This window comes from Protopterus annectens, chromosome 9.part0, assembly GCF_019279795.1.
Source record: "Protopterus annectens isolate FY-2018-M chromosome 9.part0, PAN1.0, whole genome shotgun sequence".
Taxonomy (NCBI): domain Eukaryota; kingdom Metazoa; phylum Chordata; order Ceratodontiformes; family Protopteridae; genus Protopterus; species Protopterus annectens.
This window is the reverse complement of record NC_056743.1, coordinates 1,296,591,548-1,296,604,630: the sequence shown is the minus strand read 5'-3', so window position 1 is coordinate 1,296,604,630 and position 13,083 is coordinate 1,296,591,548. Positions and strand designations below refer to the sequence as shown.

The window sequence follows — 13,083 nt, the reverse complement described above, 5'->3', positions numbered from 1 at the left end:
AGATGGTAAAGTGAGAAAGGTGGAAGTAAGAGTTGTCAAACAAGGAACTGCTAAAGTTTTTTTGAGGCCAGTCTCGGACATTGTAGTTCTTGTTTCTGAAAATGGTTAAAATGTGTTATTGTGTGTAGTAATATTAATAAGTGTAGTGGCAACCTATAATATGCCAGGCAGGGAGTATTCTGCCCTTCATAGCAATTCAGGCAGTTTATGTCATAGTTGTACAGTTTGGGCATTTTTGATCTGTTGCTGCCATCTAGTGGCCTTTTATTTATAGCAGTTTAGATTAACTTGTTTTCCAGCATTATAGCAAGCCTCAGGAAGTGATGTAATTCAGTCAGGAAGCAGCTTTCTTTCTAGCCCTCACGAAATTCAGTCATGATCTTCTTTTCCCAGGCCCTGGCATTCACATCTCCTGTAAGTAATTTGTATGCTGTAATTCTGTGTATTTAGAAGTGCTGTATATTGTATATATTCTGATATGTTGCTATTTGTATTGTGTTGCAGTTTTACAAAAAAGTATTAACGTTAAGAAATGTCAGTAAAGCTACAAGAAACCCTGATTCTTTCGCTTATTGGATTTTCTTAAAGTGTTAAGGTCTCCGTTTAGCTGTACTACACCTTGCACAGTGCTGTGAGAACGGAACACTTACCATTTGGATAATAGTAACATTACACAATAGTATTGGGCACCCCTTGTAAGGGCCTTAGAGTAGCTGATAAGTAGTCGTTGGTGGCAGTAATAACTACCTTATTGTCTGGACGAAAGGGGGCATAGCTAATAAACCTGTGCCAGTCTTCCCCAGGAGTGTCTGTGTGTTTGTATATAAATCAAATCTCAAAGTGTGTGTGTGTGTGTGTGTGTGTGTGTGTGTGTGTGTGTGTGTGTGTGTGTGTGTGTGTGTGTGTGTGTGTGTGTGTGTGTGTGTGTGAGTGTGTGTGTGTCAGCTGCTGGAGGTTTTGGCTTGACCACTTGGCTGAGATCTTAACCTTATAGTTGTGTCAGTGGGGAGTCTTATTGGGGATCTGGAGAAAGAGGGAGAAACCAACCCTAGACTGACTGTGATCTCTGTGTGCTCTTAAGGAAAATTGTTATTTACTGTGTGTGTGTGTGTGTGTGTGTGTGTGTGTGTACTTGTTATCCTCCCATTGTGTACATCCCTCGCTGATGCTAGTGGTGAGATTGAGGCTCATTGATTACTGGGCCAGTGCAGGGCTGTCACAGTACCATCACTTGTTCTGTAGAGAATGAAGAATGCTTGTTATTACCAAGTTACCCTGTGTGTCAGTCTGACTTTTAATTGTAGTTTAAAAAGCATATATTAAAAGTACAAAATGCACACAGTAGTTTCTATTCCAACAGGGACATGCTTCATGTTTCTGTCAGCTATAACATTTTCTGCTGGTGTCAAAAGGCAAAGCAGTTGTTCACAAAAGTAAATGTTCTATGCATTTTTGAAATAATTTGTTTTTTGTATTATTATTATTATCAATGTGATGTGAACAGCTAAATAAGCCATTCTGTCTCTAGACACACTAGACATAAATTAAAGAAAATAAGTACTTTGGCTCAGCTCTGCAACAAAATCAGTAAACATTCCGCTGCCACCTTTTGATAAAAAATATTTACATAATGAATGTAAATTTAAATTGTCCATCTTATATAAGTGATTTACCTCTCAGTAGAGAAAACACGGTTAGCAAAAGCTAAGCTGCAACAACTCCCATAGCCAGCCCTGAAACATGCTGAAAATGTCTATCCTGGGAATTCAGTTCTTTAAAATAAAATCCAGTAATACATGTATGCTGTGATGATTTATGTGATAGTGTAAACACAGTTATTAAGTAAGTACTTTTTTATGCTTTCCAGTTTGACATCCTGTAGAATTTAAGTATATAGGGAGACTACATTGACTGCAGCCATCAAAAATCTTTTTTTTAAACATATCTGTGTCTGATTTATAGTCTTTTTTAAAAAGGCAGGGAATCTTTAACATAAGAAATGCCCCTAATCATGATTCCATTCAATAAGATATCTACATACTTAGGTAAATTCTCCATTTAGATCTAGATGCCAAAGCAACTCATTGAAATGATGGGTTTAAAACATTTTTTAAACAAGAAACATATTTACTGAGTTATCACTTATGACATAGGCAATCATACATTTATATAAATGAAAATAAGCCATACTGACATATTTTTCAGTACTCAACATTATATATCACATATAATCTTCTATACAGTCATTGTCATTTGACCATTACATAGCTCATTCAATTCCTGCCTTCTCTTAAACCTCATTCCTCCTCCTTCAAAACATTATTCTGCATGTATTGTCACAATTCCTATTTTTTCTATGTAATTTGCTTCTACCCTTTTCTAATGATCCTAATTGCAGATCTTTTATCTCTGTTACCATATTCACTACTTTTTATAGTGTTGGTTTAGACTTTGATTTCCATTTTCTAGCTATTGCTTTTTTGGCAGCCACCAGACTTAAATTCGGCAAGGCCTTACCATGTCTAGGCAATTCCAATCCTGCATCATAGCTCAAAAAATAATTTCCTTAGTCTCACCAATTTGCTCTCCCAGTATTTCTGACAGAGTACTCTGCAGGGAATTTTTAAAATCTGCCAACTGATTACACTCCCAAAAAAATATGTTTCCAATTATCTCTTTCTTCCTCATCACACCTCCAACATTTGCAATCTACCTGAGGAGGTTTAAAACCTTTTTTGTTGATCTTCGGGATCCTAAACAGGACCCCAACCTTTTGGGCAGATAACATGTAGAAAAAACATTACAGATCACAAGACCCAGAACTTAAATTGTCTTACAAAATGTGTTTATATCATGCAAAGTGATTTGTCTGTAATTGTTTTCATTTAATAACTTGTTTAACAGAATATAGTAGTCAGTGCTGTTTATTATTACAGTGCCCCCCACCCTTTCAGTTTTTATGTATCTTACTGACCTTTCAGCATGAAGCTGTTTAGGGCATATTTTCATCAATAGATAAATAATGATATTGGGTGTCAGAGCTGGTAACCAGTAACTGACTAAACAATTTTTCTACATAACTGTTACTTGTACAATCCACTAAGGTGCATGCATGCTTTCTCTTAAGTAACTTCTACCTCTATAAAATCTTAGAATGTATATGTATAAATGTAACTACTTTTTTTGTATAAATGGTAATAGAAATGTAACTACTCTGTGTGTGACTGTAACTTAGTGTAATGCAATGCAAGCAAATGGAGCTTTTCTTCCCGGGCCTCTGCTGAAAATGGGTATTACCTAGATGAGCTTTCCCAGTAAACAAAGACAAATAAATAATAAATAAACTGCCTTATATCACTTGCATACTTTCACTATTGTTGCCAATGTAGACACAAAATGAGGATTATAAGTACTTTTTCTTTGCTGACCAGTTGCAGCATTAATCTGTCTAATGTTCTCATTATCAAGAGGGTATTTTAAATGTGATTTTCTGGTGAAAAACTTTTGTTTAACAAGCACATTATTCAAATTCATTATATTAGAAAAACACAAAGGAAAACCCCCTGTTCAACAAATTAAACTGCTTTTTTGCTAAAGCTTTTCCACTTAAATTGTAAATGGCTATATTTTATTTAACATTATTGTCTCTACTCTTTACCTTCTCTCTCTGCATTTCTTCTGCCTTGGACTCCATTGGATGAGGTCCTCTTGTACTTTTGTAAACTGGAAAGCACATCTGTATCTGTTCTTCTACCTTGCTCCTGGCTTTTGATTGGACAGGGAGATTGTTTAGACAAGCTAGATGCCCTTTAACCTCCTTGGCAACCAGTCAGGAAGATCATTGTGTGGATGTGCCACTGCTACAGTGTTATTGTCTGAAAAAAAATCAGTAGCTTCCTCACAACTGGTTGTAAGTCTTGTAGAGTCTCCATTGCTATTGGTGGATGAACTTTTTACTATGTAAGCCAAACACTTTCATATACTTCTCTGTCTGTCTCTCTCTCTCTCACTCTCTGTCTCTAAAGTTTCTTTTATTTTCTTTAGTTTGTTTTTAATGAATAAAAATATAAAATGTGACTATCAATGTCAAAAGTTGCAATGCTCCAGTAACTTTGTACAAGGTATCCACCTCTTTTATGTTCAACCAGTTTTTTTCCATGATTCTTCACCAGGACAGACATGAGTTCCAAGACAATTTTATTAAAAAATTCCAAAAGTTCAAGAAAAAGAGAGTCTTCAAGCCAGCACCATGGCTTAGAGGGATAAAGGCCTACAACCCAGGCAACCCAGGTTCAATTTGTGACTTGTTTATCTGAGCTGTTAACATGGGAGGATGGCCACTCCTGTCCTGGTAGGTGGGCCCTGTCTAATGCGCACCTCATGTTAGAGCTACAGCTGGGCTGGGGACAGAGGAGCATTTTCACAACCATGCAGGGATATTGGCTGAGACAGCATGGAAACAGGGTAATATGCCAAAGTAAGTCATTGGTTACCCTTCCTAGGACATCATGTGTAAGAGCATAGGGAAGGTGATGGGGAAGTTAGGGTCTGTGATGTAAAAACACTCCTTGGCAGCAGTATAACATTGCACCAGGGTCCTCAGTCTCCTTACTGACCCTGCACATAGGTCAGGGTTAGCCCAGGGGAGCTAAGCTGAGTCCTATTGATGTAGGGGAAAGCTGATGGTCAACTGGAGGAGCCAAAAAGAATGCAAATAAAAAAAGAAAAGTAAAAGAGAGTCTCCAACACCTGTGCTATTAAGAAATTTGTGAAACCATGAACCCTTAGGTACTCAGTTAATACTCACAAATTATTTCAGGAAAATTCAGTCCAATATTAAAGACCTAAAGTTGGACAGTATATTTTCAAAATTTTTAAGCAAACTATAAATGGCATTATCCCTATCAGGTACATTTGTGAGTATAGTGTAATATGTTATCAATAAACAATGAAGTGATAAGCCAGTTACAAGCTGCAAAGAGCATCTCTACAAAAAATGTTTTGCACAAACATCACAGTGAGCAAAGACATTTGTCAGAGCACAATGAACACAAGCAGAATGCTGCCACAAATAAAAATTAAAAAGTTAAGTTTAGTGAGACAAGACAGCATCCCTATTGTTTTCTGTACAGAATCATGGAAAACCTAAATAAACATTTATCAGCTGAGCTAAGCAAAATATAGATATGTGGGCATATCCCTGATTTATGGTGAAAGTCTGTGGTGGTACCATTTCACAAAAGGTGGGTGTCGCATCATACGTAAATAATTTTAGACCAATCAGTTTGATTAGTATGTTATGTAGAAATCGTACAGAAAGTCATCATGGAACCTATCCAAAATGACAAAGGGGACTGGTTTATTTTAAATATGTAATGGTATGGGTTTGCTATGGGGAAATCTTTCCTTCTGAGTATTATGTCATCCTGTGAAGAGATAACAGCAGTGCTTGATGAAGGGCTGTTACTATAGGACTGTCAGAGCACACTTCTTATCTTAATTTGGCTAAGGCATTCAATATTATTCTGTACAAGGGAATAACTGACAAATTTAATTCATTAAATATCAGTCCATATGTACTCAAAACATTGATTAAGCAACAGGATGCAATGACTTGGTTTGGGGGAGGCTTACATGCCTATCCAGGTGGAGGTTATTAGTGGGGTCACTTTATGTTATAAAACTAGGATATGAGCTCTAGTTAAGAAAATTTGCTGATTACTACAAAATAGGTAACATGATTATTTCAACAAAAGATGCCAGAGTCTCCAAGGCAGTTTATAAAAGTGCATATCTAGTTCAATAGTGACATCTCCTTTAATGTTATCAACTGTAACATCATGAGACTTTGAAAAGGATTATACATAACAGTTACTAAATAAATGGCCAAACCATAAAATAAATGAAACTGTATTTAAAGCTCTAAGTATAATAATAGGCTAATTATTAATATTTTGTTGAGTTTACACATAGCAAAGTTAGAAAAAACATATTCTGTAGCCCATCTAATTCTATAGGGCTTAGGCATTCAGGAAGGTTACTGTGTCACTTTATAGCTCACTGATCCACCTCAATAAATATAACACTATATTCTGTAGTCATCAAACAAGCCACTTGAAAAGGTACAATAATTCCTTGCTAGAAAATTTACAGTGCTGTTAAACTCAAACTACTCAGAAAGACTTTAGAACTGCCATTATATTCCCTTTCTTGTAGGGTAGTTATTGGATACCTCTTCCCTGGTCTATAAGCAATCTTGATTCAGTTCTATTTAAAAGTATGTGCAGAATGCATCACTGTGGAACATCATATCAAATATAAGCTGTGTGGCAGACATTTGCCAGGAAAGTGTTTGTCACTAATGAAGTACAAACTCTAATGTGGAACTAATACCAGTGCAATGAAAACCAAAAATAAAAAAAGGATTTTTGCAAGTGCTACACTCATACCAGAACAACAACTTATATCACTGTACCTTGGAGTAAAGTGAATTCCCTGAGGTACTGTGATCTCAGAAATAGTATATAATTATGCAAAATCACACATTAGCATTTATATTTCAGAGCACTGAATACTTGAGTGTCAAACATAAGTTTTGGCCCCCTAAAAGTAATTATCAATAATACGCATATAATTGAGATACAGACTATACAACACATTCCAACGCGTAACATAAGGTTACCCTTATAATTGGAACAAGTCATTTATTAACCTCCTTCAAAAACAGTTTTGATACAGATATTGAGGGTAGAAAATATCAAGATGGGGTTACAGTAATCAAATTTATTGAGGAATAATAGGCATCATGTCAATGATAAGCCTGTGAAATTATGAACCTAGAATATTTAGTAGTTATGGATCAAATCTGGAAACCCTAGGCCCGTCTAAGAAGGCTGGGTAGAATTCTATTGCAAAGGGATAAATTTAATTAAAAACAATATTACTGTAACACTGAAGCAAATAGGTTAACATTGTACAGAACCACTCAAAGACAATGTCAATAAAATGCATCACCACTCAAAGTGCAAAATACATTACACTGTTATAAATAACCTTAAGACAATCCTGACTCTATGCAAAAAGAATGCTCCATACCGTGCAATCCATACTGAGGCATAGCAGTTTGACTGTAACAGTACAAGATAAAATATGCACTGAATGACAGTAACAAAAATCATTTGTCACTGCTCAATGTTGGTGTGCAGCAGAATAGTAATGTTTTATGAGGGCATAATAAAGTGATAAGATAGTAGTGGTTGAAGATGGTCTGAGAAACATCATAACATTCTCAGCGGATTACATCAGTTATTCATTACCTAGATTCTAATACAGAAATGTATTTAGGCAGTTCATAGGTTCTTATCAGGCTTGCATTCCCGAGGACCATTGAGGAGCCTAGCCCAAATTCAGAGTTGTTCCCAAGCACTGTCTGGTTAAGTGACTTCTTCAATGTGACACGGTAGGCAAATTAAGGCTGAGGGAATCAGACCCTGTACCACAGCAACTAGAGCTCATAACCTTAACCCTCTGCACCAGCTGCCAGACTTATTTGAAAAATACAGATTGATTTTAAAATAAACCTTTAATCATTCGCTAATTCAGTCACTATTAAAGTCCTACAGGAATCAGTGTGGGAGCTTTTCTTTTTTGGCAACACCTTCTCTGAAGTCAAGGCAAATATCAAGGGCCTCTGGCTGACAGAGTTTACAGAGAGTGACTGCAAACTTAGTGTAGTCATTGAATCACCCTAATGACACAGATTCCCTTCAAGAAGGCCTGAGACAGAGAGACAACTAGTGCCAGAACCATGGACTAAAACTCAATGCTAAAAAATGCATAATAATATTCTTTGAAAAGACAGCCAGCCCTGGAAATCACCATATTAGCAATGCACTCCTAAAAGTAAACCCAGTGGTCAGGAATCTGGGAATGCATGTTACAATATCCTGATCTTTGACCACTAAATGGCTACTGTGGTATTGCAAACTTATACGTAAGGGTATAGCATCTGGGTCCAAGGAAGTTATTGTTCATCTGTACTCGGCTCTCATTAGACCAGTCACTGAGTACAATGCACCTTTCAGCATTTACCTGACCAGGCACTTGCAACAGCTTGAGAGACCAATAGAGAATCGTCACAGAAATACTACAAGGAGTGGGAAACAAGTCCTATGCAGACCACCTCAAAGCCCTATCTCTGTATTCAATCTCCTACAGACTGCTGTGTGGTAATCCATGCCTAGCCTACAAGGTATCCTCTGATCCCACACTGATGGATTTATTGCACATCCACAAAACAAATATCCAAAATACTCATTCTAAGGACCTAAACCTTGTCTACAACATAAACAGGACATGGAGGGACAGGTATGTGTCTCAAAGATTACCCCTTCTCTGAAACAGGCTTCTCATCCATGTGAAGAAAACCTCATCCCTAACCTTATTCAAATGTAACTTGGACCAATGAATTGAAAATCATAAATATACCCCTGGTTTGGCACATATGTCCCTAATGGATGGGGGCAGCCTATAAATATTTGATGTCTACAAACCTATATCTTAACAATAAAGTTCCTTAGTTTATTGACACATGTAAGCAATATTTTAGTAAATTTAGAATAAACTTGGTGAGGCTTAAGATGGCTCTAGGACATATAGCTTAGTAACCATCCATGAATATAAAATTATATGTGTTTGTAAGAAAGATCAGGAGACTACAGCATTTTTTCATTCTTCAACACTCAATGTAAAAGTAATAGGCATTTGCACAGAGGAAATTCATTGCTCTCTTTAGAAGTGTTAGACACACTTGTATTTAGATACTGTTGTTTTTCACTATCAGGTGTAATGTAAAAAGAGTTATTAACTATTTAGTTAAATCAGATTTAGTAGCTTAATGGTGCTTCTAATAGTACTTATGAAGGCAGTGTGATTCATTTTACTGAACCTCTTTCAGCGGTCAGTGTTTCTTTATGTCATGATATTACCTGGATCTATATTCTTTCATTTTATGACTTTCCAGTTATTGAATGGAATATAGTAAAACAACGAAATCCAAGGCAGTCAACCCAAGTAGATCCACGTAGTGTAGTTGATAAAAATAATTTTAATACTCGAATCACAAATGCAGTAAAAGGCTCTAAGCAAAGCCACACACAATCAATGTGTGGCTCTGTTTAGAGCCTTTTACTGCATTTGTGATTCGAGTATTAAAATTATTTTTATTAACTACACTACGTGGATCTGCTTGGGTTGACTGCCTTGGATTTCGTTGTTTTACTGGCTTGGTTCGTTTGTATTTGTGGTTCTTCTATTGAATGGAATATATCAAAGGGTATAGTTTGATAAAATGAAACTAAGTTTGCTTACCTTTGAAACACTATAATGGATCTTCTACCCATTTGTTCTACACATTGTATTCTGTGCATAAGCTGTGGTGGGGGTGAAATAGCATTTGTAGTTGGAGCAGCAGGACATGGGATAAACAATGCAGCAAGTTATAGCTATAGTCATTTCAACTGAAATGAAACATTTCTGCTGCTATATTTGACTATTACTTATCATTGTCAAGTACAGTGCTTATAACAGCAGCAAGAACACAATGTTGTATTTTCTTCCACATAATCATTTTGTTTTCTTGATAATTAATCACAAGCTGTTTTAATCAACATAAGCTAATTCACACATACAATATTGACATTTTTAATATATCACATGTTGATTTCATTGACACTCAAAATTTCACATAAAACTTCTAAACAATTATTTTAAGGGTGGCAAGTGCCCTCCACCCATGATGTGGGGTAAAGCTCCTCATCCCAGATCTCTGGGGAAACTCTGAAGTCACACAAACTCAGAGGAAAAGGTAGAAAAAAATAAAATGTACCTCCTCCCTTTCACCGGAGTCTCAAGAATCAAAAGTAAAAGCACAGTGTCTGCAACATAGCCAGCTCCAGTGTACTAAAATGTCAACTAAAGGAACCAGGTGATCTTTCAGTGGCATTATTCTGATATTCACTTTAATAGTATGTGATAAACTGTAGGATTCCCTTTTCTATCATAATAAAATAAGAAGAACAAAATAAGAATATATGAACTCCTACATTCACAAGCAAATACTCCTCCAAATTATTTGTAGTTATATAAAATAAAGTGAAATATCTACATTTGGCTATATTTTGCTATTACTTCTCCCTATCAAGAATCAGTGAAAAGAATAAATAACATCAGGGCTTTTATATTATATGGCACTTCCTCATTATCACCTTAGTTCTGTAGTAAAACATATGTTATTATTTACACCACATAAACTGCAAAGCAAGAATATCTGACCCTACTTCTACATTTAAACAATTTACCAATGACATTTGTTGTTGTTGTGTCTTTCGGCTTATTAGGGGTTAGGAGTCGCCACAATGGAACTCCAGTCCACTAATGTTTGGTAGTGGATTTTTACGTGCTAAGTTACCAGCCCTGATGCACAACCTTCAACAAAGACACGCCCATTCACGCATGCCTCCACACAGAAGATGCTCTAGCTGAGAATCGAACGGGACAACATCTTAGTGTGAGGTGACAATGCTACCACAGCACCACTACCACGGGTTTACCAATGACATTTGTAATAATGTAAAATAAAGTAAAATATTCATCTTGTCTATATTTGACTATTATGTCTTACTATTGGATATCAGAGAATAGTACTTGCCAAAGCACAATAACAATGCTGTATTTTGCTTTTCTATGATCACAGTTACAAGCACAATATGCATATTAGAAATAATGCAGAGTCCAGATGCTGAAACACAATTGTTAAAGCACCAAAACCATAATTCTCTATATTGCTTCCCCATGATCATTGCTATTACAAAGTGCATTTTATGATAAATTTAATAAAGGTTCTAGATACCACATTTTAGTGTACCTGATACTGTACTACACACAGTTAAATAAATACAATATTCAACCATGAAAAAGATTAGCAACATAAAACAATCAAGGTAAATTTGTTTTATATGCTTCAAAGAAAAATATGATCAAGGGAAACAGCACAAAACATTTTTCTCTTCATAGAAAAATCATTGCTTTCATTAGCTTGCCTTTGCATTGGCTATCACAGCCAGGGTGCTAAGGTTCCTTATTGGCTTCAATCAAGAAGTTTTTAGGTCTGACAACAGCAGGGAGGCTCTGTAAATAGCTATATTTTTGTTATCTGGAATATCCTTACCTTTACTACTCAAAGTTCACAAATGTCTCTGTATGTATATGAGTGATCTGCATCAGCCCTTAAAATATTAAACTACCTGCTAGTGTAAAAATAATATAACCCTTTCTAAACTGAATTAGTCTTATATTAATCCTAACCTTCTACTTCAGTTTCAGGGAATCATTCTTGATATTTTACATTATTATTTTAATCATACTTGTCAATATGGTAGTTCCTTATTACTCATAACTTCTCCTAATTTACCTCATAGCTGGCATCTCACAGTTTCCTTGTAACTCAGCTTTGCTTACTTTTAATATTTACTGCCTCCCATATTTGGATGTCAAGCTACATCTGAGTATTCTGTATTAAATTTAATATTTGTATCACAATGTATCATTCCGATCTGGTCATTTACAAGCCTATGATGTAATCTTCTATTAACTCAGTGAACTGGTATGCAGGTAAAGGCCACACCAGGAATGACAAAGAACTTGTAGTAAATAAAAATCTTGGTACGACCACCATAACTGTGAAAATAATAAAATTTAATCACAGAAAAAAGGGTGAGCACTTTTGTGGTTAACAACTGCTTCTTCAGACCAATAAACATGAAAATCCATAAAAACAAATCAAAAACTTTAAATAACATAAGCTATCCAATTGTAAACTTAAGAAAAAAATATGCAAAACATGCACTCTAGTCAGCACCAATAAAATCAACACAAAATCCTACCAATCAAAATGTAATACGTCTGACTTTCTCTCACAATTGGTCCACTAAACCATAATTTTCCAATCTAAAACACCTCATGAATAATTGACAAAAAGAGCTCGAGCCAATCTGAAACATGTAAAACTAACAAATAAAACAAACTCTACCCTGATAGGTCTAAAATGTCATTAGCATCCAAACAGAGACACCCCATATATACCCCAGGGATTACCTCAGTGTCACTGCTCAACAGAGGCACAGCAAAATAATGGGTATAGTTCCCCATACTAAAGGGGTGGCGTAAGCCACAAAACTATGGGCTAGGCTTGTAAATGCCCTCGGGCAGATAGCCTAGTATGAACCTATGAACCTATGAACCTATATATCAATAAGTACTAAATGTCATGCACAAACACATCGCATTATAAAAAAACTTATGTGTATATGTGTGTATATATATATATATGGGTACCTATCAGTTCACCGCCAGGTCAAAACAGCGACACTCACATGTTTGACTCCAAATCATCGACACTTCATAACATCAACGTTTCAGGTAAGCGATCTTCTCCCTCACAGGACCCATGGTAGCACTCGTTTCACTATTAAGAAGGTAAGGACAACGCTGTCAGGGTAAATTTTGAAGAATGACGTTAAAAAAGAGAAACGAGTGCTACCATGGGTCCTGTGAGGGAGAAGATCACTTACCTGAAACGTCGATGTTATGAAGTGTCGATGATTTGGAGTGTCGCTGTTTTGACCTGTCGGTGAACTGATAGGTATATATATATATATATATATATATATATATATATATATATATATATAAGAATCTAGTACTAAAACATTTTATCCCTGAATATTCAACAAGATGTCATTCAGCTCACAAACTAAAGACAATATGATGCAAAAAACTCAACCGTCATTAATAGACATTGCATAAACATTTCGATCCTCAAACTTTGGAATTAATCTTATTAACATGACATCATAAAATCTCCAAGGTATTACTAAATCTAATGATGTCACTTCAGTGTTTTGAAACTGTTATTCAACCACTATATTACCCTTACCATCATCTCCACTCATAATACCTGTCTTCTATAAACCAATAAAGTCATGCATCATTAAAAGCCACTTTCCTGATAGGTCTGCTTGGAAC

The 13,083-nt window shown here is 35.8% G+C and overlaps 1 long non-coding RNA gene across 1 annotated transcript in view; it reads left to right on the top strand.

The window, feature by feature from the left end:
* Positions 1-340: 340 nt before the first annotated feature.
* LOC122812021 overlaps positions 341-13,083 on the top strand; it is a 56,779-nt gene continuing 44,036 nt past the window's right edge. Inside the window, exon 1 of the long non-coding RNA XR_006366328.1 lies at positions 341-414. This is a non-coding gene — a long non-coding RNA (uncharacterized LOC122812021). The remainder of the gene's footprint in view (positions 415-13,083) is intronic.